Genomic DNA, 23,905 nt, shown 5'->3' on the forward strand with positions numbered 1-23,905 from the left:
CACAACACCACGTGGATCACGATGCCACGTGGGTGTGGGCAATGTCACGTAGATCTACCAGCCACGTGAGTTACCAGATGTCCCAGGCCTCATGCTGTGGTCTGCTGCCCGCATCACATCGACGTCACCCACGATGCTGCCTGACTTCATGACATCACGATGTCTGCCTGACATCACCTTGAGATGTCTGCTGATGTCACAGTGCTGCTGATGTCACCTCGCGACATCACACCTGACATCACATGATGTCACACCAAGTGTTCAGTAATTATTTCAGTATTGTCCAGAAGATTGAGAGAAGATATATGTCGTGTGTTAATTAATTCCTCTCAGTCAGTGTTCTCACATGTTAGTGTACCGCGGGTGTGTGTAAAGTTCCCGTGTGTCCAGTGAGGTCTGAGCCAGACCTGAGTAGCACCACTGTGTTAAGTCACCAGTGTGACCAGTGTGTTTGACAGCTATCAGACAGCCCTGAGCCTGAGCCCCCTTGTACAGAAAGCTTTTATGCTCGTCGCTCGTGATGTTCAGCAGAATCATACCTGCTACGATTCCCATCGAGATTTGTTTCACTTCACCTCCAGATTGTCAGAGTGTAGTTATATGTAGAGAAACAAGTCTGGGGACGCTTAGACTAACCTCTGCTATAACTCCAACTGCCGAGAGAATGATACTCGCCAAGCCGCAGTTAGCCACTGTCGGCAGGCGCTGTGTCAGCCTCGTGTCACAAGCTTCAGTGAGCAGCCTGCACAAAGAAGATGTCACTTTGACTGCTAGCTCTCTCACTGCAGTCTGGTGTATGATGTTATGACTCCCAGATGTTTCGCCCAGTCGTCTCTGCCACGACTCGCTCCACAAATCGCTCTACGCTCGCTGGCAGCGACAGCCCAGCGACAGTACCAGTCGAGAAGTGTCCTCCTGAGTCGCTTGCCAGAAGTCCTGCCCAGTTGCCGAGTTTTGTCGACGCCTCACTCGAGGGCACCAGCATGTCGTGCCCCAGATTGAGTGAAAACCTGCAGCGACTCCTAGGATGACTGCTTCACCGTTCCAGAGGAGACTGTACCCTGTTACATCACAGCTCAGCCGCAGCGATGTCTCCTGTGCTGCAGTATATGTCCAGACGCAGGAAGGTGTGCAGTGATGCCCTTCGATGCTCACTGCCTTTGACCACGATGTTTAGCACACCCCACATGTTTTTTCTTCCCTCCCTGTAGGAAGTTTTTTTTCCATGTCCATATGTATATATATGTTTTTATTTTGTGTTCTGTGCCCTGTTCCTACGAGAAACCGAGTTCCTTTTACCACCAGTATTGTCGCGTCGGGACGACGCGCGGTAGGTGGCCGAGTGTATGTAGACAGCCTGTACTGTCTGCACAGACAGCCCATGCTGTCTGCCAGCTTAGTTCATATTTCGCGCCACTCAAGTGTTGCCCTCTGTAGCCAGGCCTCTCGGTAGGCACGCCAGCCTGTCTGCCCATGCCTCGCTCTCACTCACACAGTGGCCTAGCATGAAGACAGAAGGCCTACTAGCTCTCTCTCTCGTGGGATGGCCCTGCCCGGGCCATGGACTCAAACACACAAGCCTGTGTACCCACCACGACTTAACAATAAAGTAAGAAGCATTCAAAGAAGAAGTTTATCATTTGAACCCCGCTACAGCTTACCAAATAACCTATTAAACATCTCTGCCTATTTTCTGTAGCTCAGCAGAGGCTCACTAATAAGATTGTTAAACACTCCAAAGCAACAATGTCAAAAATATGAAGTGCTCTAAACCCTTTAGGCTAGTTAATATGTAAGTCCATCCTAGGCTTAGTATTTTTAAACTCCCATAAAACACACATATAATTAGATATAAGTACATACAAAACAAGTGTTTTTCTGGACGACTGAATCCAATGTTCCTTGTATACACAGGGTATTCAGTTATCCATAAATAGTTAAAATTAGTCACTGCGATAGATTTTGGAGGCAATAAACAGTAGACGTATTTCGCTGGCTGCGTGACCGAGGAAGCTGTGCCCAGCATAACCCATCCCTGTACCTCAATACACACGATAAGAATAGCGCAGAGTGCAGCATAAGATTTGAATATTTGGTGCGAGTCAGAAGAGGCATTCACAACTTATCAGAATTATTTCTTCAATAAAAATGGTCACTTAGGACATACACTTCCCAAAACTAACTCCAACCTCTCATTAAGAAAAACGAGCTTCAAAAAGCTTAAAGTCACTCCGAAAAGGCATTGTTTGGTTATCTCAGAGATGAAGACGTTAAAACTGAAGTTTAAAGCCGCTTGCGTAACAGCTTGGCTGTTTCACAAGCCAAAATCAATACAACCTTTCTTCTAAGTAAGGGTCACCAGGTTTAAAGTCGATTACAAGGAACATTCTCCACTTATTTCATTGAAAGCAATGAAATTAATAGTTACACAACCCGTGGCGAAACTTCCTGTGAGAAAAGCTCATGAACACTGTAAGTTTCAAGTCGACCAGTAGATACATTTTCCATTTACTGCACAGAATCCAACAATCACGAATTTATTAATTACATTAGTAATTGCGAGAAATTTGCTCCTATACAACCTAAACTCGATACATGATTAATCCATATCATAAGATGCATCAGCCATTAAAGATTGATGCTGCTTAGAAGAGGCAACTCCAGTGACTGAATGAAAATAAACGTTGACAAAATGGCAACAAGAAAGATTCCACTAATACCAACCTCCTTCGAATTATGATACACTATTGTTGAGAAATTGAAGCCAGTTACAAGAGGTTTGCTATAGTAATTGCATGAAAAACGAAATCAAACATGTTATGTATAAAATTGACATGTATATTCCTACTGGTCCAAGAATCTTCCTCCGGTTATAAACTTTCAGGGGTGAAAATGTTCAGCTGATCAGATGAACGTTCTGATTTTATAAATGATGCCTTGAAGGAAGTTAGTGTATTATAAAAACATTGTATCTAGTAAAATGACCTCCTCTGGCATAAAATGACTTCCTCTGGCATAAAATGACCTCCTCTGGCATAAAATGACCTCCTCTGGCATAAAATGACCTCCTCTGGCATAAAATGACCTCCTCTGGCATAAAATGACCTCCTCTGGCATAAAATGACCTCCTCTGGCATAAAATGACCTCCTCTGGCATAAAATGACCTCCTCTGGCATAAAATGACCTCCTCTGGCATAAAATGACATCCTCTGGCATAAAATGACCTCCTCTGGCATAAAATGACCTCCTCTGGCATAAAATGACCTCCTCTGGCATAAAATGACCTCCTCTGGCATAAAATGTCCTCCTCTGGTATAAAATGACCTCCTCTGGCATAAAATGACCTCCTCTGGCATAAAATGACCTCCTCTGGCATAAAATGACCTCCTCTGGCATAAAATGACTTCCTCTGGCATAAAATGACCTCCTCTGGCATAAAATGACCTCCTCTGGCATAAAATGACCTCCTCTGGCATAAAATGACTTCCTCTGGCATAAAATGACCTCCTCTGGCATAAAATGACTTCCTCTGGCATAAAATGACCTCCTCTGGCATAAAATGACTTCCTCTGGCATAAAATGACTTCCTCTGGCATAAAATGACCTCCTCTGGCATAAAATGACTTCCTCTGGCATAAAATGACCTCCTCTGGCATAAAATGACCTCCTCTGGCATAAAATGACCTCCTCTGGCATAAAATGACCTCCTCTGGCATAAAATGACCTCCTCTGGTATAAAATGACCTCCTCTGGCATAAAATGACCTCCTCTGGCATAAAATGACCTCCTCTGGCATAAAATGACCTCCTCTGGCATAAAATGACCTCCTCTGGCATAAAATGACCTCCTCTGGTATAAAATGACCTCCTCTGGCATAAAATGACCTCCTCTGGCATAAAATGACCTCCTCTGGCATAAAATGACCTCCTCTGGTATAAAATGACCTCCTCTGGCATAAAATGACCTCCTCTGGCATAAAATGACTTCCTCTGGCATAAAATGACCTCCTCTGGCATAAAATGACTTCCTCTGGTATAAAATGACCTCCTCTGGCATAAAATGACCTCCTCTGGTATAAAATGACCTCCTCTGGTATAAAATGACCTCCTCTGGCATAAAATGACCTCCTCTGGTATAAAATGACCTCCTCTGGCATAATATGACCTCCTCTGGTATAAAATGACCTCCTCTGGCATAAAATGACCTCCTCTGGCATAAAATGACCTTCTCTGGCATAAAATGACCTCCTCTGGCATAAAATGACCTTCTCTGGCATAAAATGACCTCCTCTGGCATAAAATGACCTCCTCTGGCATAAAATGACCTCCTCTGGTATAAAATGGTACCAAAATATAATATTTAAGGGATCATTATACTCGTGAAATTTAGACAGTGCCTAATTATTCAAGTTTTCATTATATCTCCGTTTTTTATTAAAGTCAATTTTAAAAAGAATTACACTTCTACGAGACAAATATTTTTATAAGAAATTTGACAAACTGACTCCTACACCACATTAATTTAATTAAAAAATACTTCCCACAAAAATACCCCTGGACTTGGTATTTGAAGCTGATCATAAGAGGTATTTTCTAATTATTATGTGGAAACCAATATACTTAATAAAATTGGCAAATTAAATATATTAGGATCAAATTGAATACCAAGCTTACTTTTAATTAAACCCATCAGCACTAAAAGTATGAAAGTCAACAGTAAAAGGCATTCTCCGGCAATGGCTCTGAATCCAGCAATTCTAAGCTTTTAGACACTGTCAGTAAAATTTCAAATTAGCAGGTGTACAGAGCCACTCGTCAGTTTATAGACCGAAGACCCTAACGAGTTTTCCATGAATGAGAAACAAAACGCTGCCGACATCTCCACAATTTCTAATATAGTATCGGAAAGTATCGAACTTAAGATAGAGGGCTCTTACAGGACCCAGGAGAGACAGGAGGAGCCAAAAGCGATTAGTGAAATTGAAAAATATTACGAAATATTTCATTTCATATGCTAAAAACAAGGCAAGTACCACATCTAGTATCGGGTTCTTACTCAGACGAGATGGGACTTACACAGATGACAACAAAGAAATGAGTGAGATACTGAAATTCCAATGCGACTCCGTGTTTAGCGAGCCACTGATCAATCTGAAGATCGACAATCCAAATTATTTTTTCATGAATGAGCCTCAAAATTCCATCTATGTATGCCAGATTTCCGACATTAACCTAACTCCGATAGACTTTGAGGAAGACACTGACAACATGCCCATGCACTCAGCCCCGGGCCCAGACTCGTGGAACTCTGTGTTCATTAAAAACTGCAAGAAACCCCTTTCACGTGGCTTAAGTACACTATGGAGAAGCAGCTTAGACATGGGTGAAATTCCAGTCACTTAAAACAACGGATATAGCCCCACTCCATGAAGGTGGCAGCGAAGCATTAGCTAAGAACTATAGACCAATAGCTCTAACGTCCCACACCATAAAAATCTTTGAAAGAGTGCTAAGAAGCAGGATTGCAAACCACTTGGATTCCCAAAAACTGCACAATCCAGGGCAACATGGGTTCAGGGCGGGTCGCTCCTGCCTCTCACAACTACTAGATCACTATGATATGGCCTTGGATGCACTGGAAGAAAAACAGAATGCAGATGTAATATACACAGACTTTGCAAAAACCTTCTACAAGTGCTATCATGGTGTAATAGCGCACAAAATACATGCTAAAGGAATAACTGGCAAAGTGGGGAGATGGATCTTCAGCTTTCTAACCAATCGAACACAAAGAGTAGTGGTCAACAGAGTTAAATTGGAGGCTCCTCATATCAGACATAGACAGAGATGTAATCCACAGCACCGTGTCATCCTTTGCAGACGATACTAGGATCTGCCTGAGAGTGTCATCTGTTGAGGACACTGTTAACCTTCAAGTTTTCCAGTGGGCAACGGAAAGCAATATGATGTTCAATGAGGACAAATTCCAACTACTCCGTTATAGAAAACTGGAGGAGATAATATCTAGAACAGAGTATACTACAGACTCTGGCCATACAATAGAGCGAAAAAATAATGTATGGGACCTGGGAGTAGTAATGTCTGAGGATCTCACTTTCAAGGATCACAACAGTGCCACGATCGCACGTGCAAAGAAAATGATAGGATGGATAATGAGAACGTTCAAAACAAGAGATGCCAAGCCAATGATGATCCTTTTCAAATCACTTGTTCTCTCTAGGCTGGAATACTGCTGTACATTAACATCTCCATTCAAAGCAGGTGAAATTTCAGATCTGGAGAGTGTACAGAGAACCTTTACTGCACGTATAAGTTCTATCAAACACCTCAACTACTGGGAACGTTTGGAAGCACTTGATTGGTACACTAAGAGAAAACACCATAAGTGTCCGGGGCCCAAGACTGTTCAACAGCCTCCCACCAGCCATAAGGGGAATTGCCAATAGGCCCCTGGCTACCTTCAAGAGGGAACTGAACAGATGAAGTCGGTGCCGGATCAGCCCGGCTGTGGTTCGTACGTTGGACTACGTGTGGACAGCAGTAACAGCCTGGTTGATCAGGCCCTGATCCACCGGGAGAACTGGTTGTGGACCGGGCCGCGGGGGCGTTGATCCCCGAAATACCCTCCAGGTAAACTCTAGGTATCCCCAGTTGACCTTCAAGAAGCTAACGACAGCATACCATGCATTCTGTCCCAGGCCCAGACTCCTGGAACTCCATATTCATCAAAAATTGCAAGAGATCACTTTTCTGGACTTTCAGTATTCCATGGAGAAGGAGCTTGCACACAGTTATCAACTCAGTCGTTTACAAACACCGATATTGTACACTTAACAAAGGTGGCAATAAAATAATTGCGAAAGTCTATTTACCAATAGTTCTAACATCACATATCTTAATCACAGTCCAAGGCAGCATGGGTTTAGAGCTGGTCGCTCCTGCTTGGATGCATTCCAAGACGAAATTTGCGCTGACGAAGTGCATACTCGTTTTTGCAAAAGCCTTCTATAGGTACGACCATGGTATGATATCACTCCAGATAGGTACGATCACGGTATATCACTCCACATGGGTACGACCATGGTATGATATCACTCCAGATACATGCAAAAGGAATAACTGATAAAGTGGGCAGGTGAATATTTAACGTCTTAACAAACAGAACTCAGAGAGAAGCAGAAAAGAATGTGAAGTCGGAGGCTGCCAGTGAAAAGATCTGTTCCTCAAGGTACAGTACTCACCACTTCTGTTTTTTATTTATATATCCGATACAGATTAGGATATAAACCATAACATTGTAACATATTTTGCTGATGACTCTAGAATCTCATAGCAAGTGAATTTAAGTAGATATAAATAAAGTTTTTCAGTGGAAATAATGACTAAAAAAAAATCAAAGTATAGGAGAAATTCAAAGCATTCCTGACTCGGAAATCGTAGTGACACGATTGCGAACAAACAATACCACGATCCCGCGATCAGAGTTACAGGACTCCAGACCGTCGCGTTAGCCACTGGACCAGCTAAGCACAATAAGATTCATCCAACTAGGTATATTTCTACACCATAGGTGCTGTATAGCCCTTGTGGCTTAGCGCTTCTTTTTGATTATAATAATAATCAACACCATAGGAAGGTTAGCATAGGTACCACTGTGACCACAAATGCAAGTTTTTACAGACGAATCTCCCGCTAGAGTCGCTGTGACGAACTCTAGCTCAAGCCCCCTCAAAGCCGTAGCTAGCTGGCTAGCTGGTCCAGTGTCTAACGCGACGGTCTTAAGTTTTGTGACTCTCTGATCCCGGGTGTTTTTTCAAAGCATTCAATAAATGGAAAGTTCCGTGTGCGAGATATATGGAAATGATGTTAAAAGATCTCACATTAAAGCATCACAATCATGTTGTCATTGCTACTGCAAGAGAAATAATAGACTACATAACTAAAACATTCAAGACACTGAACCAGTGATGATATTCTTCAAGTTACTTTTTCTCTCTAGGATGGATTATTGATGTATACTAATGGCCTTCCGTAAGGCAGGCGAGATTGTTGAGCTGGAAAACATACAGAGAACGTTCGCTGCCCATATACACTTAAACATCTGAACTACTGGGTTCGTACATTGGATTGCATACAACCAGCACTAACAGCATGGTTGATTATCCCTTGATCCACCGGGAGGCCTGGTGTGGGACTGGACCTCACCGACATTAACCCTCAGGATCGTCCTTCAGGTATCCTTCAGGAACATCAATATCGCATTTTGTTTTACTAAAATTTACAAATATATACCAATAATAATACAAAACTTGTCTTCAGTTAAAGTTTGAAGACGATCAGAAGAGACATTCTCCAGTTATCACACAGCTCGCGTCAGTTCCAGTTTTTATTTTTCGTAACTATTTTAGTTACATGTAATAAAGTTATTAAGTAGTATCCTATCTTTAAGATGTATCAAAAATTAAGAACTGAAGCCATTCTAAGGAGGTATACTGAATTATATTTAATTTAACAGGAAAAATTTACACCAGTTTACACATAAAACTGGCAGATTAATACGTCAACGTAACAATCCCAGTTAGGTTTCTAATTACAATACTCCAGTGTTGAATATTTGAAGTTGATCAGTAGAGGCTTTCTGAAGTTATCACATGGAAACCAAATTTCAGGAATGGGTTTTTGAACACTGACCAGCAGGTACCCACACATGGCAATAATAAAATGAACCTTTCCCCATTAGAGTTAACCAGCATTCAAAATAAAATGAACCTTTCCCCATTACAGTTAACCAGCATTAAAAATATAAGCCGGTTAAATTATGCATTACAAAATTATAATCGAAAGTCTTAAAGAAGGCAAAAAAAAAAAAAAAGGGGAAAAAAAACCAGGACACAGTGAAAGATATTCCTTTAGTAATAATTAAGTTTAATTTGTTAATACAATAAAGCTTTAACTGGCACAATAAAGCAGTACGCAAAACAAAAATACAACAAATACTGTATATAATAATATCAGTGAATATTAATAACAATGAATAATAAGTATGTACTTATATAAGTATTACTAGAGGCCAGGTCAGACCATGAGTCTCCACAGGAGACAAGTTGTGTAAACTGGTTGTGTGTGAATGTAAGTGTACATGGATAGGAAACTGCCCTATAACTTCCCTAGCTACTAAGTGACCTGGTTTTACACCCAACAACACAAATGGGTGGGCCAAGGCTGTGTACCTTTTGTGATAGAGTCGTGATCAGGTTTGAGGCAAGAAATGTGAATAATAACTCCTAGTAGTGCTCAGTGAATTCGGCATGATACACTGCACCTGCTTCCTGCAAGGTATCACTGTAAGAATCACTAAGATTGCACTGTTACCTAGATTAACCATCACGACTTACTCAGATACCCAGGATAGGAAGTGAACACCCCTCACCTCCACCCACCTGTCTGCTCAATGCTGGCGACAACTAACTAATCCTCTTGTGAGCTCTGATCATGTGAGTAGCAGCAACTAATAAACTCAACCCAAGGCCATGAAAGTGCACATGACGATATGGCTACTTGTACCCAGAAGTTGCTATGCTGACACAACGTAAAATACAATATATATATATATATATATATATATATATATATATATATATATATATATATATATATATATATATATATATATATATATATATATATATATATATATATATATATATATATATATATATATATGCCGTGCCGAATATGTAAAACTGGCCAATTAGCAAGAACTCATTTAAAATTAAGTCCTTTCTAAAATTTTCTCTTATACGTTTAAAGATATATTTTTTTCATTAATGTTAATGTAAAAATTTTTAATTTTGCACCAAAAGAATCGTAGAAAACTTACCTAACCTTATTATAACAAGAACAATTTATTTTAGCCTAACCCAACTAAATATATTTTAGATTTGTTTACAATAATTTAATACTAAACAAACACAGTAAAATATATTTTTTTCGTTAGGTTCAGAATGATTTTGGCGAAGTTATTGCATACACAAATTTTCACTTGTCCTATATGGCAAGATGAGCGTTGCTATTTAAGCCAAGATCGCAAGTTCTGCCTATTCGGCACGACATTATATATATATATATATATATATATATATATATATATATATATATATATATATATATATATATATATATATATATATATATATATATATATATATATATATATATATAAAGTACTCAGCACAACTGCATCAATTCTTCTCACCGAGTTAACAACCTTCGTCAACTGTCTGGCTGGGCAGGTTCCAGAAGAAATTAAACCTTTCTTTTTGGAGCCTCATTATGTACTTTGAAGAAGAAGGATGGGGGAATCAGACCCATTGTTGTCGGTAACACTCATTTCATTGCCACAGCAGCAATAAGAAACATTCGCCAAGAAGCTGCCAGTTTACTCCAGGCACACCAACTGGGCTTTGGGGTTTCTCAGGGCAATGAAGGGGCAGCTAATGCAGCAAGGGCCTACATCATGGACTTACCAAAAGACAATGCCGTAGTCAAACTTGACTTCAAAAATGCTTTTAATATGGTGAAAAGAGATGTAGTCTTGCTAGCAGTTCTTGATCTGTTTCCCAGTCTTTTTCCCTTCATTTCAGCTAGCTGCAGCAAACCCTCAATTCTTATGACAAACATGAAATTCCCTCATCAGAGGGTGTTCAGCGGGGTGACTCACTCGTTCCACTTCTCTTCTGCTTGGCGGTAAGAGAACTAATTTCCAGCCTACACAGCAAGCTCAACATCTGGTACCTGGATGATGGTACTCTGGCAGGTACTGAAGATTCCCTTCTAGAGGACCTACATCTGGTGAAGACACAGGGAGAAGCCTTGGGACTCATCCTAAATTCCTCCAAGTGTGAAATCATCACAACGAACCAGGAAATAATCAGAGGTGTGCGAACAATCCTTCCTGAAGTCTCTACCACCACTCCATCCAAGAGCACCCTCTTGGGAGCACCGCTGGGTCATCAGGCCATCGACGCAGTCCTCGAGGATAACTGATTGACCTGAAGAGAATAGAGGAGAGACTAAGGAATGTTGATGCCCATGATGCCTTGTATCTCCTCACAAGGTGTCTTTGCCAAAACTCACTACCTGAGGTGCACACCCTCTTTTGACAACCTAACACTCAACAAATACGACTCACTCCTAGGAAAATGCAGATTTCGAAATGTCTTTACTATGAGTCAATAGAGTATCTTAATGTAAGCAAAATAAGCCTATATAAATAGATTTCTAAAAATAAGTTTTCATTCAATTGCGAAAATTCGACGCCAATAAATTTATGGGCCCACCCGGTAAGGGGTGCCAAATTTCGAATGTTGCAAAGTTGCAATTGTTAATGAACACCAAATAAGTATTTTTCTAATATATTAGGAAAATAGACAATATCAAAAGCATAAATGGAACTTGTTTCCAAACATTTTTAAGACCTACAAAAAATATAAAGATGAATCAAAGAGCAACATGGACACATTGCAAAGGGATAAAACTTGCAGTCCCCATTTTTATGAATTTCTTGAGAAAGAACAATCATTCTAGATGACTATTTCCTAGAATGGAAAGCAGTTTTTTCCCTTCTTGATTCATAGATTTTTCCAATGTCTGAGTTTGAAAAGCAAGTTCCTGGAGTTTACATGGAGAGAGTTCCGGGGGTCAACGCCCCCGCGGCCCGGTCTGTGACCAGGCCTCCTGGTGGATCAGAGCCTGATCAACCAGGCTGTTGCTGCTGGCTGCACGCAAACCAACGTACGAACCACAGCCCGGCTGATCAGGAACTGACTTTAGGTGCTTGTCCAGTGCCAGCTTGAAGACTGCCAGGGGTCTGTTGGTAATCCCCCTTATGTGTGCTGGGAGGCAGTTGAACAGTCTCGGGCCCCTGACACTTATTGTATGGTCTCTTAACGTGCTAGTGACACCCCTGCTTTTCATTGGGGGGAGGGTTTTCCTCGAGTCTAATACCTTTCCTTCCCTTGGCTAATTTAGGCTTTTTGGATGGTCTATCTTCTTCCTCATCATCACCTGACACATGTGCATCTGGTGGCAAGTATTCATCACTACTGTCAAGTAATTCCAGGTCAGCTGCTCTGGTTCTGAGTCACTTTCCTCAATATACAGACATATTTGAATTTCTGTTTGGAGGCAGCACCATAAATCATTTTCTCACTGATCTTGAAGGACAATAAAAGCATCCTGTACACCCAAACCACTTCTGAATTTATATAAAAATGAATATAAATATTTATTTACTGAAATTGCTACTTTGACCTTACAGGTTAGGCCCATAAATTTATTGGCCTTTTTCCTTACAATTTTTTCAGTTGAGTGGTGTTCGTAGGCTCGAGTCTCCTTCAGACAGAGATCAGTGTTTGTGTATATTTCGCCTGCTCTTGCGAATTCCTTGCATTGTTAAAATCTCTAGTAAGGCTGATGCATGCAGGGGATGAGATGAAAAGCTGTAAGCCTTCTCCCTGAAAGCTGGCTGCCTTGGATCAAACGTCTAGCGCAAGCTGGACGCCAAGGTATTGTCCAGTGTGGTGAGAATGGTAAGGCACTGCGTACCTTGTTCCAAGGTTCGTAGGTTCGAGTCTCCTTCAGCCAGAGATCAGTGTATATATATCTATATATATATATATATATATATATATATATATATATATATATATATATATATATATATATATATATATATATATATATATATATATATATATATATATATATATATATATATATATATATATATATATATATATAAAGATAGAGAACTATAACTTGATTCACGAAATCGTAATGACACGATTGCAAACAAACCATACCCCGGCCGGGATTGAACCTGCGGTCAGAGAGTCTCAGAACTCCAGCCCGTCGCGTTAGCCACTAGACCAGCTAGCCACAATAAGATTCATCCAACTAGGTATATTTCTACACCATAGGAAGGTTAGCACAGGCACCACTGTGACCACAAATGCAAGTCATGTTGACGGCAGTGAAGAGACTTGAGCTAGAGTTCGTCACGGCCACGCTAGCTGGAGATTCGTCTGTAAAAACTTGCATTTGTGGTCACAGTGGTGCCTGTGCTAACCTTCCTATGGTGTAGAAATATACCTAGTTGGATGAATCTTATTGTGGCTAGCTGGTCTAGTGGCTAACGCGACGGGCTGGAGTTCTGAGACTCTCTGACCGCAGGTTCAATCCCGGCCGGGGTATGATTTATAGAGAACTATAACATGTATAGATGTGATAGAATTAATAGGTCACAGGGAGGAGTAGGACTCTACGTAAAAGATACTTACTGTTGCACAGAAGTGCTGAACTCTGCGAATGATATAGTAGAAATCTTAGGCATTAAAGTTGAAAATAGGAATTTGGTAATTATCCAATATATAACCACCATCAGCAACTGTTGAGGAATTCACAGATCAGCTAAGGAAGATAGATATTTGTCTGGAGAGGCTAGAAAATCCCATACCAAATATTTCACTCCTTGGAGATTTTTATCTCCCACAATGTAAAATGGAAGATGGCACAACGTAATGTTATACCAGAAATATCCCCGGGAAGCAGCCTGGCTCAACAGGTACATACCAGGGAACTAATGAGGCTTTGTGAAAAGTAGTATTTAAACCAACAGGTAACTGATCCCACTAGAAGTGAAAATACCCTGGATTTGATATTCACAAACAACGACGAATTAATCAGAGACATAACAGTTACAAAAACAATATATTCTGATCATAACATCATAGAGGTTCAAACTTGTATTAACTCAGGGTTAGGGAACTGCATCACTAATGTTAGAGACTTGATGTTCAGTAAGTTTAATTTAACAACCATAGAATTGACTGGGAAAAAATATAACAAGAACAATCAGACATATCCTGGGAATCAGACATGAGCGACCTAAATTCCCACCAGTGCCTAGAGAAGCTGAATATAGAAGCATACAAGGTATGTACGAAGCACGTTCCTTTGAGAAAACCCAGAAAAAGATCAGATAGAGAGAGAGAGAGCGTAAGAGATGGTACAGTAGAAGACAACGGGTTACTGAACTGCTAAAAACACAAATATGCTGCAACAAAGGAAACATAAACTTAGCCGAGAGATCACTGAATTAGAGCAAAAACTTAGGATGTCATACCTGACAGAAGTACAAAGGGAACAAAGGACCATACAGGATATTTCAAGAAACCCAAAATATATTTATTCCTATGCAAAATCCAAGCTAAGAACTACCTGCAGAATTGGTCCACTACTGAGAGTAGATTCGTATACTGACGATGAACAGGATATGAGTGAAATCCTAAAAGAACTAACTGTATGAGTCGGTGTTCAGCAACTCACTACATGACAGCAAGGTAGAAAATGCAGAAACATTTTTCACTCCAACAGAAAGCCGCGACGACCAACTAACGGACATTAGTACAAGTTCCATAGATTTCGAAAAAGAAATAGACAACATGCCCACCCACCTGGACCAGATTCATGGAATGCTCTATTTATAAAAAAGTGCAAAGTACCACTAACACGAGCCCTCAGTATTCTTTGGAGAAAGAGCTTAGATCTAGGCGAAATACTGGAGGCCTTAAAGAGTGCAGACATAACTCCTTTGCATAAAGGAGGTAGTAGAGCGCAAGCTAAAAATTACAGACCAGTAGCCCTAACTTCTCACATCATAAAAATCTTGGAAAGAGTGATGAGACGGCAGATTACAAATTTCAGGGACCAGCACAACCAGCATAACCCGAACCAGCATGATTTTAGAGCAGGACGATCATGCCTGTCACAGCTGTCACAGGAAGACATAAACAGGGTTTTCCAGTGGGCAGTGGAGAAAAACATGACGTTCAGTGGTCATCAGTTCCAGCTGCTTAGGTAAGGAAAGAATGAAGAACTCAAAAGGAACACTATATACAAAACTCAAGAGGGTCACCAAATAGAACGTAAGGAACACGTAAAAGACCTGGGAATAATTATGTCAGCGGACCTTTCTTTTAAAGACCATAACAAGACAAGGATCACGACAGCCAGGAAGACGACTGGGTGGGTATTGAGAACTTTCAAAACAAGGGAAACAATACCGATGGTGACACTTCAAATCGCTAGTGCTCCCTCACTTAGAATATTGTTCAGTGTTGACGGCCCCGTTCAGGGCAGGAGAAATATTACAGGTGGAACAAATACAGAGATCGTTTACGACTCACATTGAGCCAGTAAACCACCTAAACTACTGGGAACATGTTGAACATGTACTCATTGGAGCAGAGGAGAGAGAGGTACATGATAATATATACCTGGAAAATACTCGAGGGCCTGGTCCCAAATCTGAACACTGCCATAACAACATATTAGAGTGAGAGATATGGGAGGAAGTGTAAAATAAACCCAGTAAAGAGCAGGGGTGCAGTGGGGACAATAAGGGAACACTGTATCAACATCCGGGGTCCCAGACTATTCAACATCTTACCAGAAGATATCAGAAACACCGCTGGAACAAGTGTAGAAGTCTTCAAGAGGAAACTGGACAAGTATCTTCACCAGGTGCCAGATCAACCAGGCTGTGATGGATATGTGGGGAGGTGGGCCTCCAGCAGCAACAGCCCGGTTGACCAGGCAAGCACCAGACAAGCCTGGCCCATGACATGGCTCAGAGAGTAGTGAAGCTCTCGAAACTCTTCAAAGGTATATCACTATTTAAGTACTTACGTATTAATTCAGAATGTCAAGTAATATGATTGGTTATTATTTTCAACTTTTAACAGTGATTTTAACTTCAATAAAATTTGAAATATGATTTAATGGAAAATATCAAATAATTGTAATTGTAATTTGTTGTTTTTCTGATCAACTATTTGTGACTGGAATTGAAAATTTGGAAGAATAATTGAAAGTAATTGTATGTCACAGAGAATAATGTAATTACTCCAAGACTGGCGGTGAGTTGTGGTGAGGGTGTGAGGTAGTGAGTTATTGTGAGGGTGTAGTGTGGTGAGTTGTGGTGAGGGTGTGAAGTAGTGAGTTATGGTGAGAGTGTAGTGTGGTGAGTTGTGGTGAGGGTGTGAAGTAGTGAGTTATGGTGAGGGTGTAGTGTGGTGAGTTATGGTGAGGGTGTGAAGTAGTGAGTTATGGTGAGGGTGTAGTGTGGTGAGTTGTGGTGAGGGTGTAGTGTGGTGAGTTGTGGTGAGGGTGTGAGGTAGTGAGTTATGGTGAGGGTGTAGTGTGGTGAGTTGTGGTGAGGGTGTGAGGTAGTGAGTTATGGTGAGGGTGTAGTGTGGTGAGTTGTGGTGAGGGTGTGAGGTAGTGAGTTATTGTGAGGGTGTAGTGTGGTGAGTTGTGGTGAGGGTGTGAAGTAGTGAGTTATGGTGAGGGTGTAGTGTGGTGAGTTGTGGTGAGGGTGTGAAGTAGTGAGTTATGGTGAGGGTGTAGTGTGGTGAGTTGTGGTGAGGGTGTGAAGTAGTGAGTTATGGTGAGGGTGTAGTGTGGTGAGTTGTGGTGAGGGTGTGAAGTAGTGAGTTATGGTGAGGGTGTAGTGTGGTGAGTTGTGGTGAGGGTGTGAAGTAGTGAGTTATGGTGAGGGTGTAGTGCGGTGAGTTGTGGTGAGGGTGTGAGGTAGTGAGTTATTGTGAGGGTGTAGTGTGGTGAGTTGTGGTGAGGGTGTGAAGTAGTGAGTTATTGTGAGGGTGTAGTGTGGTGAGTTGTGGTGAGGGTGTGAAGTAGTGAGTTATGGTGAGGGTGTAGTGTGGTGAGTTGTGGTGAGGGTGTGAAGTAGTGAGTTATGGTGAGGGTGTAGTGTGGTGAGTTGTGGTGAGGGTGTAGTGTGGTGAGTTATTGTGAGGGTGTAGTGTGGTGAGTTGTGGTGAGGGTGTGAGGTAGTGAGTTATTGTGAGGGTATAGTGTGGTGAGTTGTGGTGAGGGTGTGAGGTAGTGAGTTATTGTGAGGGTGTAGTGCGGTGAGTTGTGGTGAGGGTGTGAAGTAGTGAGTTATTGTGAGGGTGTAGTGCGGTGAGTTGTGGTGAGGGTGTGAGGTAGTGAGTTATGGTGAGGGTGTAGTGTGGTGAGTTGTGGTGAGGGTGTGAGGTAGTGAGTTATTGTGAGGGTGTAGTGTGGTGAGTTATTGTGAGGGTGTAGTGTGGTGAGTTGTGGTGAGGGTGTAGTGTGGTGAGTTATTGTGAGGGTGTAGTGTGGTGAGTTGTGGTGAGGGTGTAGTGTGGTGAGTTATTGTGAGGGTGTAGTGTGGTGAGTTGTGGTGAGGGTGTAGTGTGGTGAGTTATTGTGAGGGTGTAGTGTGGTGAGTTGTGGTGAGGGTGTGAGGTAGTGAGTTATTGTGAGGGTGTAGTGTGGTGAGTTATTGTGAGGGTGTAGTGTGGTGAGTTGTGGTGAGGGTGTGAGGTAGTGAGTTATTGTGAGGGTGTAGTGTGGTGAGTTGTGGTGAGGGTGTGAGGTAGTGAGTTATTGTGAGGGTATAGTGTGGTGAGTTGTGGTGAGGGTGTGAGGTAGTGAGTTATGGTGAGGGTGTAGTGCGGTGAGTTGTGGTGAGGGTGTGAGGTAGTGAGTTATTGTGAGGGTGTAGTGTGGTGAGTTGTGGTGAGGGTGTGAAGTAGTGAGTTATTGTGAGGGTGTAGTGTGGTGAGTTGTGGTGAGGGTGTGAAGTAGTGAGTTATGGTGAGGGTGTAGTGCGGTGAGTTGTGGTGAGGGTGTGAGGTAGTGAGTTATTGTGAGGGTGTAGTGTGGTGAGTTGTGGTGAGGGTGTGAGGTAGTGAGTTATGGTGAGGGTGTAGTGCGGTGAGTTGTGGTGAGGGTGTGAAGTAGTGAGTTATTGTGAGGGTGTAGTGCGGTGAGTTGTGGTGAGGGTGTGAGGTAGTGGGTTATTGTGAGGGTGTAGTGTGGTGAGTTGTGGTGAGGGTGTAGTGTGGTGAGTTGTGGTGAGGGTGTAGTGTGGTGAGTTGTGGTGAGGGTGTAGTGTGGTGAGTTGTGGTGAGGGTGTGAAGTAGTGAGTTATTGTGAGGGTGTAGTGTGGTGAGTTGTGGTGAGGGTGTGAAGTAGTGAGTTATTGTGAGGGTGTAGTGTGGTGAGTTGTGGTGAGGGTGTGAAGTAGTGAGTTGTGGTGAGGGTGTAGTGTGGTGAGTTGTGGTGAGGGTGTGAGGTAGTGAGTTATTGTGAGGGTGTAGTGTGGTGAGTTGTGGTGAGGGTGTGAAGTAGTGAGTTATTGTGAGGGTGTAGTGTGGTGAGTTGTGGTGAGGGTGTGAGGTAGTGAGTTATTGTGAGGGTGTAGTGTGGTGAGTTGTGGTGAGGGTGTGAAGTAGTGAGTTATTGTGAGGGTGTAGTGTGGTGAGTTGTGGTGAGGGTGTGAAGTAGTGAGTTATTGTGAGGGTGTAGTGTGGTGAGTTGTGGTGAGGGTGTGAAGTAGTGAGTTATGGTGAGGGTGTAGTGTGGTGAGTTGTGGTGAGGGTGTGAAGTAGTGAGTTATTGTGAGGGTGTAGTGTGGTGAGTTGTGGTGAGGGTGTGAAGTAGTGAGTTATGGTGAGGGTGTAGTGTGGTGAGTTGTGGTGAGGGTGTGAAGTAGTGAGTTATTGTGAGGGTGTAGTGTGGTGAGTTGTGGTGAGGGTGTGAAGTAGTGAGTTATGGTGAGGGTGTAGTGTGGTGAGTTGTGGTGAGGGTGTGAAGTAGTGAGTTATTGTGAGGGTGTAGTGTGGTGAGTTGTGGTGAGGGTGTGAAGTAGTGAGTTATGGTGAGGGTGTAGTGCGGTGAGTTGTGGTGAGGGTGTGAGGTAGTGAGTTATTGTGAGGGTGTAGTGTGGTGAGTTGTGGTGAGGGTGTGAAGTAGTGAGTTATTGTGAGGGTGTAGTGTGGTGAGTTGTGGTGAGGGTGTGAAGTAGTGAGTTATTGTGAGGGTGTAGTGCGGTGAGTTGTGGTGAGGGTGTGAGGTAGTGAGTTATTGTGAGGGTGTAGTGTGGTGAGTTGTGGTGAGGGTGTGAAGTAGTGAGTTATTGTGAGGGTGTAGTGTGGTGAGTTGTGGTGAGGGTGTGAAGTAGTGAGTTATTGTGAGGGTGTAGTGTGGTGAGTTGTGGTGAGGGTGTGAGGTAGTGAGTTATGGTGAGGGTGTAGTGTGGTGAGTTGTGGTGAGGGTGTGAGGTAGTGAGTTATTGTGAGGGTGTAGTGTGGTGAGTTGTGGTGAGGGTGTGAAGTAGTGAGTTATGGTGAGGGTGTAGTGTGGTGAGTTGTGGTGAGGGTGTGAAGTAGTGAGTTATTGTGAGGGTGTAGTGTGGTGAGTTGTGGTGAGGGTGTGAAGTAGTGAGTTATGGTGAGGGTGTAGTGTGGTGAGTTGTGGTGAGGGTGTGAAGTAGTGAGTTATTGTGAGGGTGTAGTGTGGTGAGTTGTGGTGAGGGTGTGAAGTAGTGAGTTATGGTGAGGGTGTAGTGTGGTGAGTTGTGGTGAGGGTGTGAAGTAGTGAGTTATGGTGAGGGTGTAGTGTGGTGAGTTGTGGTGAGGGTGTAGTGTGGTGAGTTATTGTGAGGGTGTAGTGTGGTGAGTTGTGGTGAGGGTGTGAGGTAGTGAGTTATTGTGAGGGTATAGTGTGGTGAGTTGTGGTGAGGGTGTGAGGTAGTGAGTTATTGTGAGGGTGTAGTGCGGTGAGTTGTGGTGAGGGTGTGAAGTAGTGAGTTATTGTGAGGGTGTAGTGCGGTGAGTTGTGGTGAGGGTGTGAGGTAGTGAGTTATGGTGAGGGTGTAGTGCGGTGAGTTGTGGTGAGGGTGTAGTGTGGTGAGTTATTGTGAGGGTGTAGTGTGGTGAGTTGTGGTGAGGGTGTAGTGTGGTGAGTTATTGTGAGGGTGTAGTGTGGTGAGTTGTGGTGAGGGTGTGAGGTAGTGAGTTATTGTGAGGGTGTAGTGTGGTGAGTTATTGTGAGGGTGTAGTGTGGTGAGTTGTGGTGAGGGTGTGAGGTAGTGAGTTATTGTGAGGGTGTAGTGTGGTGAGTTGTGGTGAGGGTGTGAGGTAGTGAGTTATTGTGAGGGTATAGTGTGGTGAGGGTGTGAGGTAGTGAGTTATGGTGAGGGTGTAGTGCGGTGAGTTGTGGTGAGGGTGTGAGGTAGTGAGTTATTGTGAGGGTGTAGTGTGGTGAGTTGTGGTGAGGGTGTGAAGTAGTGAGTTATTGTGAGGGTGTAGTGTGGTGAGTTGTGGTGAGGGTGTGAAGTAGTGAGTTATGGTGAGGGTGTAGTGCGGTGAGTTGTGGTGAGGGTGTGAGGTAGTGAGTTATTGTGAGGGTGTAGTGTGGTGAGTTGTGGTGAGGGTGTGAGGTAGTGAGTTATTGTGAGGGTGTAGTGAGGTGAGTTGTGGTGAGGGTGTCAAGTAGTGAGTTATGGTGAGGGTGTAGTGAGGTGAGTTGTGGTGAGGGTGTGAGGTAGTGAGTTATTGTGAGGGTGTAGTGTGGTGAGTTGTGGTGAGGGTGTAGTGTGGTGAGTTGTGGTGAGGGTGTAGTGTGGTGAGTTGTGGTGAGGGTGTGAAGTAGTGAGTTATTGTGAGGGTGTAGTGTGGTGAGTTGTGGTGAGGGTGTGAAGTAGTGAGTTATTGTGAGGGTGTAGTGTGGTGAGTTGTGGTGAGGGTGTGAAGTAGTGAGTTGTGGTGAGGGTGTAGTGCGGTGAGTTGTGGTGAGGGTGTGAGGTAGTGAGTTATTGTGAGGGTGTAGTGTGGTGAGTTGTGGTGAGGGTGTGAAGTAGTGAGTTATTGTGAGGGTGTAGTGTGGTGAGTTGTGGTGAGGGTGTGAGGTAGTGAGTTATTGTGAGGGTGTAGTGTGGTGAGTTGTGGTGAGGGTGTGAAGTAGTGAGTTATTGTGAGGGTGTAGTGTGGTGAGTTGTGGTGAGGGTGTGAAGTAGTGAGTTATTGTGAGGGTGTAGTGTGGTGAGTTGTGGTGAGGGTGTGAAGTAGTGAGTTATGGTGAGGGTGTAGTGTGGTGAGTTGTGGTGAGGGTGTGAAGTAGTGAGTTATTGTGAGGGTGTAGTGTGGTGAGTTGTGGTGAGGGTGTGAAGTAGTGAGTTATGGTGAGGGTGTAGTGTGGTGAGTTGTGGTGAGGGTGTGAAGTAGTGAGTTATTGTGAGGGTGTAGTGTGGTGAGTTGTGGTGAGGGTGTGAAGTAGTGAGTTATGGTGAGGGTGTAGTGTGGTGAGTTGTGGTGAGGGTGTGAAGTAGTGAGTTATTGTGAGGGTGTAGTGTGGTGAGTTGTGGTGAGGGTGTGAAGTAGTGAGTTATGGTGAGGGTGTAGTGTGGTGAGTTGTGGTGAGGGTGTGATGTAGTGAGTTATTGTGAGGGTGTAGTGTGGTGAGTTGTGGTGAGGGTGTGAAGTAGTGAGTTATGGTGAGGGTGTAGTGTGGTGAGTTGTGGTGAGGGTGTGAAGTAGTGAGTTATGGTGAGGGTGAAGTGTGGTGAGTTGTGGTGAGGGTGTGAAGTAGTGAGTTATGGTGAGGGTGTAGTGTGGTGAGTTGTGGTGAGGGTGTGAAGTAGTGAGTTATGGTGAGGGTGTAGTGTGGTGAGTTGTGGTGAGGGTGTGAAGTAGTGAGTTATGGTGAGGGTGTAGTGTGGTGAGTTGTGGTGAGGGTGTGTTGCCTTTACCTTTGATATACCATTGATGAGTTCGAGTCTCTTGCCTTGAAGCCCGGCCATTGGACAGGCTTGCCTGGTACTTGCCTGGTCAGCCAAGCTGTTGCTGCTGAAGGTCCGTTACCTTGCAGCGTCACCCCAGGACGTCTGCCCGACGTCACCTCACGACGTCTTCTTGACATCATCATTACTCGACGTCACTCCAGTACGTCACTTCGCGACATCACCCATGACATCTGCCCTGACGTCACCTCGCGATGTCACCCCACAACATCCCTCATGACATCACAACTGACATCACCACATGATGTCACATCGACATTGTTATAGTTTCACAGTGAGCAATTTGTTGCAGTATTGTCAAGGAGTGAGAGAAGATATATGTCACCTGTTAATTCCTCTCAGTGTTCCTTACTAGTGTTCTCACAGCATGTAGGTGAATGCCTCAGTGTCGATTTTTGCAAACAAAAGCATCTTCGCTAGTGCAAGCCATGCAGTAACCACATGTGCAGTGCGTGTGCAGTTTTCTGTGTTTTCCAATGTGTTGTCTGAGCCCAAATGTGTGTGTAGACCACAGTATGGTCTGAGCCCAGACCATTGGTAGCACCCTCATGTTACATATCACTGCGTACAACCGTTTGACAGTTGACACTAGTCAGGGCATCAGTTTATGAGCGTTTGAGCCCCTATGTACAGAAAGCTGTTATGATTGCCGCTTGTAGATGCCATGCCCGAGTCGTACCTACTACGACTCCCCGTTGAGACTCGTTTGAGTGCAGATATGTGTAGAAAACCAGTCTGAGGATGCTTAGACTGACCTCTGCTATGACTCGAACTCTGTTGAGAGGATGACATTGTCAAGCTGCAGTAGCCCTTTCGGCAGGCGACTGTCTGACTCTTGTCACAGCTTCATTGAGCAGCCTGCACTCTAACTGCTATCCTGCTCACTCTAATTACGGTGTGTGCTGCTATGGCTCTCAGATGTATCACCTGAGTCGTCCCTGCCATGACTCACTCCACTCTCACCAGCAGTGATAGTCCCAGCAACAGTACCAGTCGAGAAATGTCCTCCTGAGTTGCTTGCCAGAAGAAGCCCAGCCCAGTTCAGAGTACTGACGACACCTCACTCGAGGGCACCAGCAGGTTGTGCCCCAGGTTGAGTAAACCCTGCACTGACTACTCCACGATGAGATGCTTGACCGTTCCAAAGGAGACCATACCCTATTACATTACAGCTCAGCCACAGCAATGTCTCCTGTGTTGCAGTATCTGTCCAGATGCAGGATGGCGTGCAATGACGTCCGCCGGGGCTCACTGCCTTGGACCACGACGTTTAGCACCTCCCCCCTCTTTTTTTCTTCCCTCCCTGTAGAAAGTTTTTTTTTTTTTTGCCCATGTCAGCATGTATATATATGTTTTATTCTGTTCTGTGCCCTGTTCCTGATAGAGAGACCGAGTTTTTTTTTCAGTCGAGGTCGAGGTTGACCATGGGTAGGTGGCCAAGTGATGTATGCCCAGCTGGGTTCATATTTCATACCATGCTGGTGCTGCCACCTATAGGCCTACCCAGCTCAGCCCACACCACACTTATGCTGTCTCATTTAGGCATCCGAGCTCACTCACAATTATTGTAGTGAGTTTTGGTGAGAGTGTATTATAGTGAGTTGTAGTGAGGGTGTGTTGTGGTGGGTTGTGGGGAGTGTGTGTTGGGATGATGGTGTGTTGTAGTGAGTTGTGGTGAGGGTATGTTGTAGTGAGTTGTGATGAGAGTGTGTTGTGATGAGTTGTAGTGAAGTTGTGGTGTGGTGAGGGTATGTTGTAGTGAGTTGTGATGAGTGTGTGTTGTGGTGAGTTGTAGTGAGGGGTGTGTTATAGTGGGTTATTGTGAGGTTGTGTTTGGTGAGGGTGTGTTGTAGTTAGTTCTAGTGAGGGTGTGTTGTGGTGAGTTGTCGTATAGTGGTAGTAGTGGTATTATGGTCAAAACATACAGGAGAAAGAAAAACCTGGATATCGTAACTTAGGCTCTGATGTGCCCGGGACTAGGAATGTGACTTATAAACAGGCTACCAAGCATTTCGAGGAATCTGTAGCTGAGTGGTCGAAAGCGTCATGTTGGAAGTCAAGCCACACTCGTGGACAGCAACCAAACTGAATTAGAATCCTGCTGACTGGGATATTTCTTTATATGTACTGCCGCTTGATTCTCCGAGGTGCATTAAAATATACAGCAAGCCTAGTTCGCCCAGCGACTAG

General features: G+C 43.5%; 1 protein-coding gene across 1 annotated transcript in view; it reads right to left on the reverse strand.

The window, feature by feature from the left end:
• The window catches only part of LOC128689824 (beta-1,3-galactosyltransferase 1), a 957,133-nt gene that overhangs the window by 759,558 nt on the left and 173,670 nt on the right, over positions 1-23,905 (reverse strand). The gene's annotated exons all lie outside the window — the stretch shown is intronic.

The sequence above is a fragment of the Cherax quadricarinatus genome, chromosome 22 (genome assembly GCF_038502225.1).
Source record: "Cherax quadricarinatus isolate ZL_2023a chromosome 22, ASM3850222v1, whole genome shotgun sequence".
NCBI classification, from domain to species: domain Eukaryota; kingdom Metazoa; phylum Arthropoda; class Malacostraca; order Decapoda; family Parastacidae; genus Cherax; species Cherax quadricarinatus.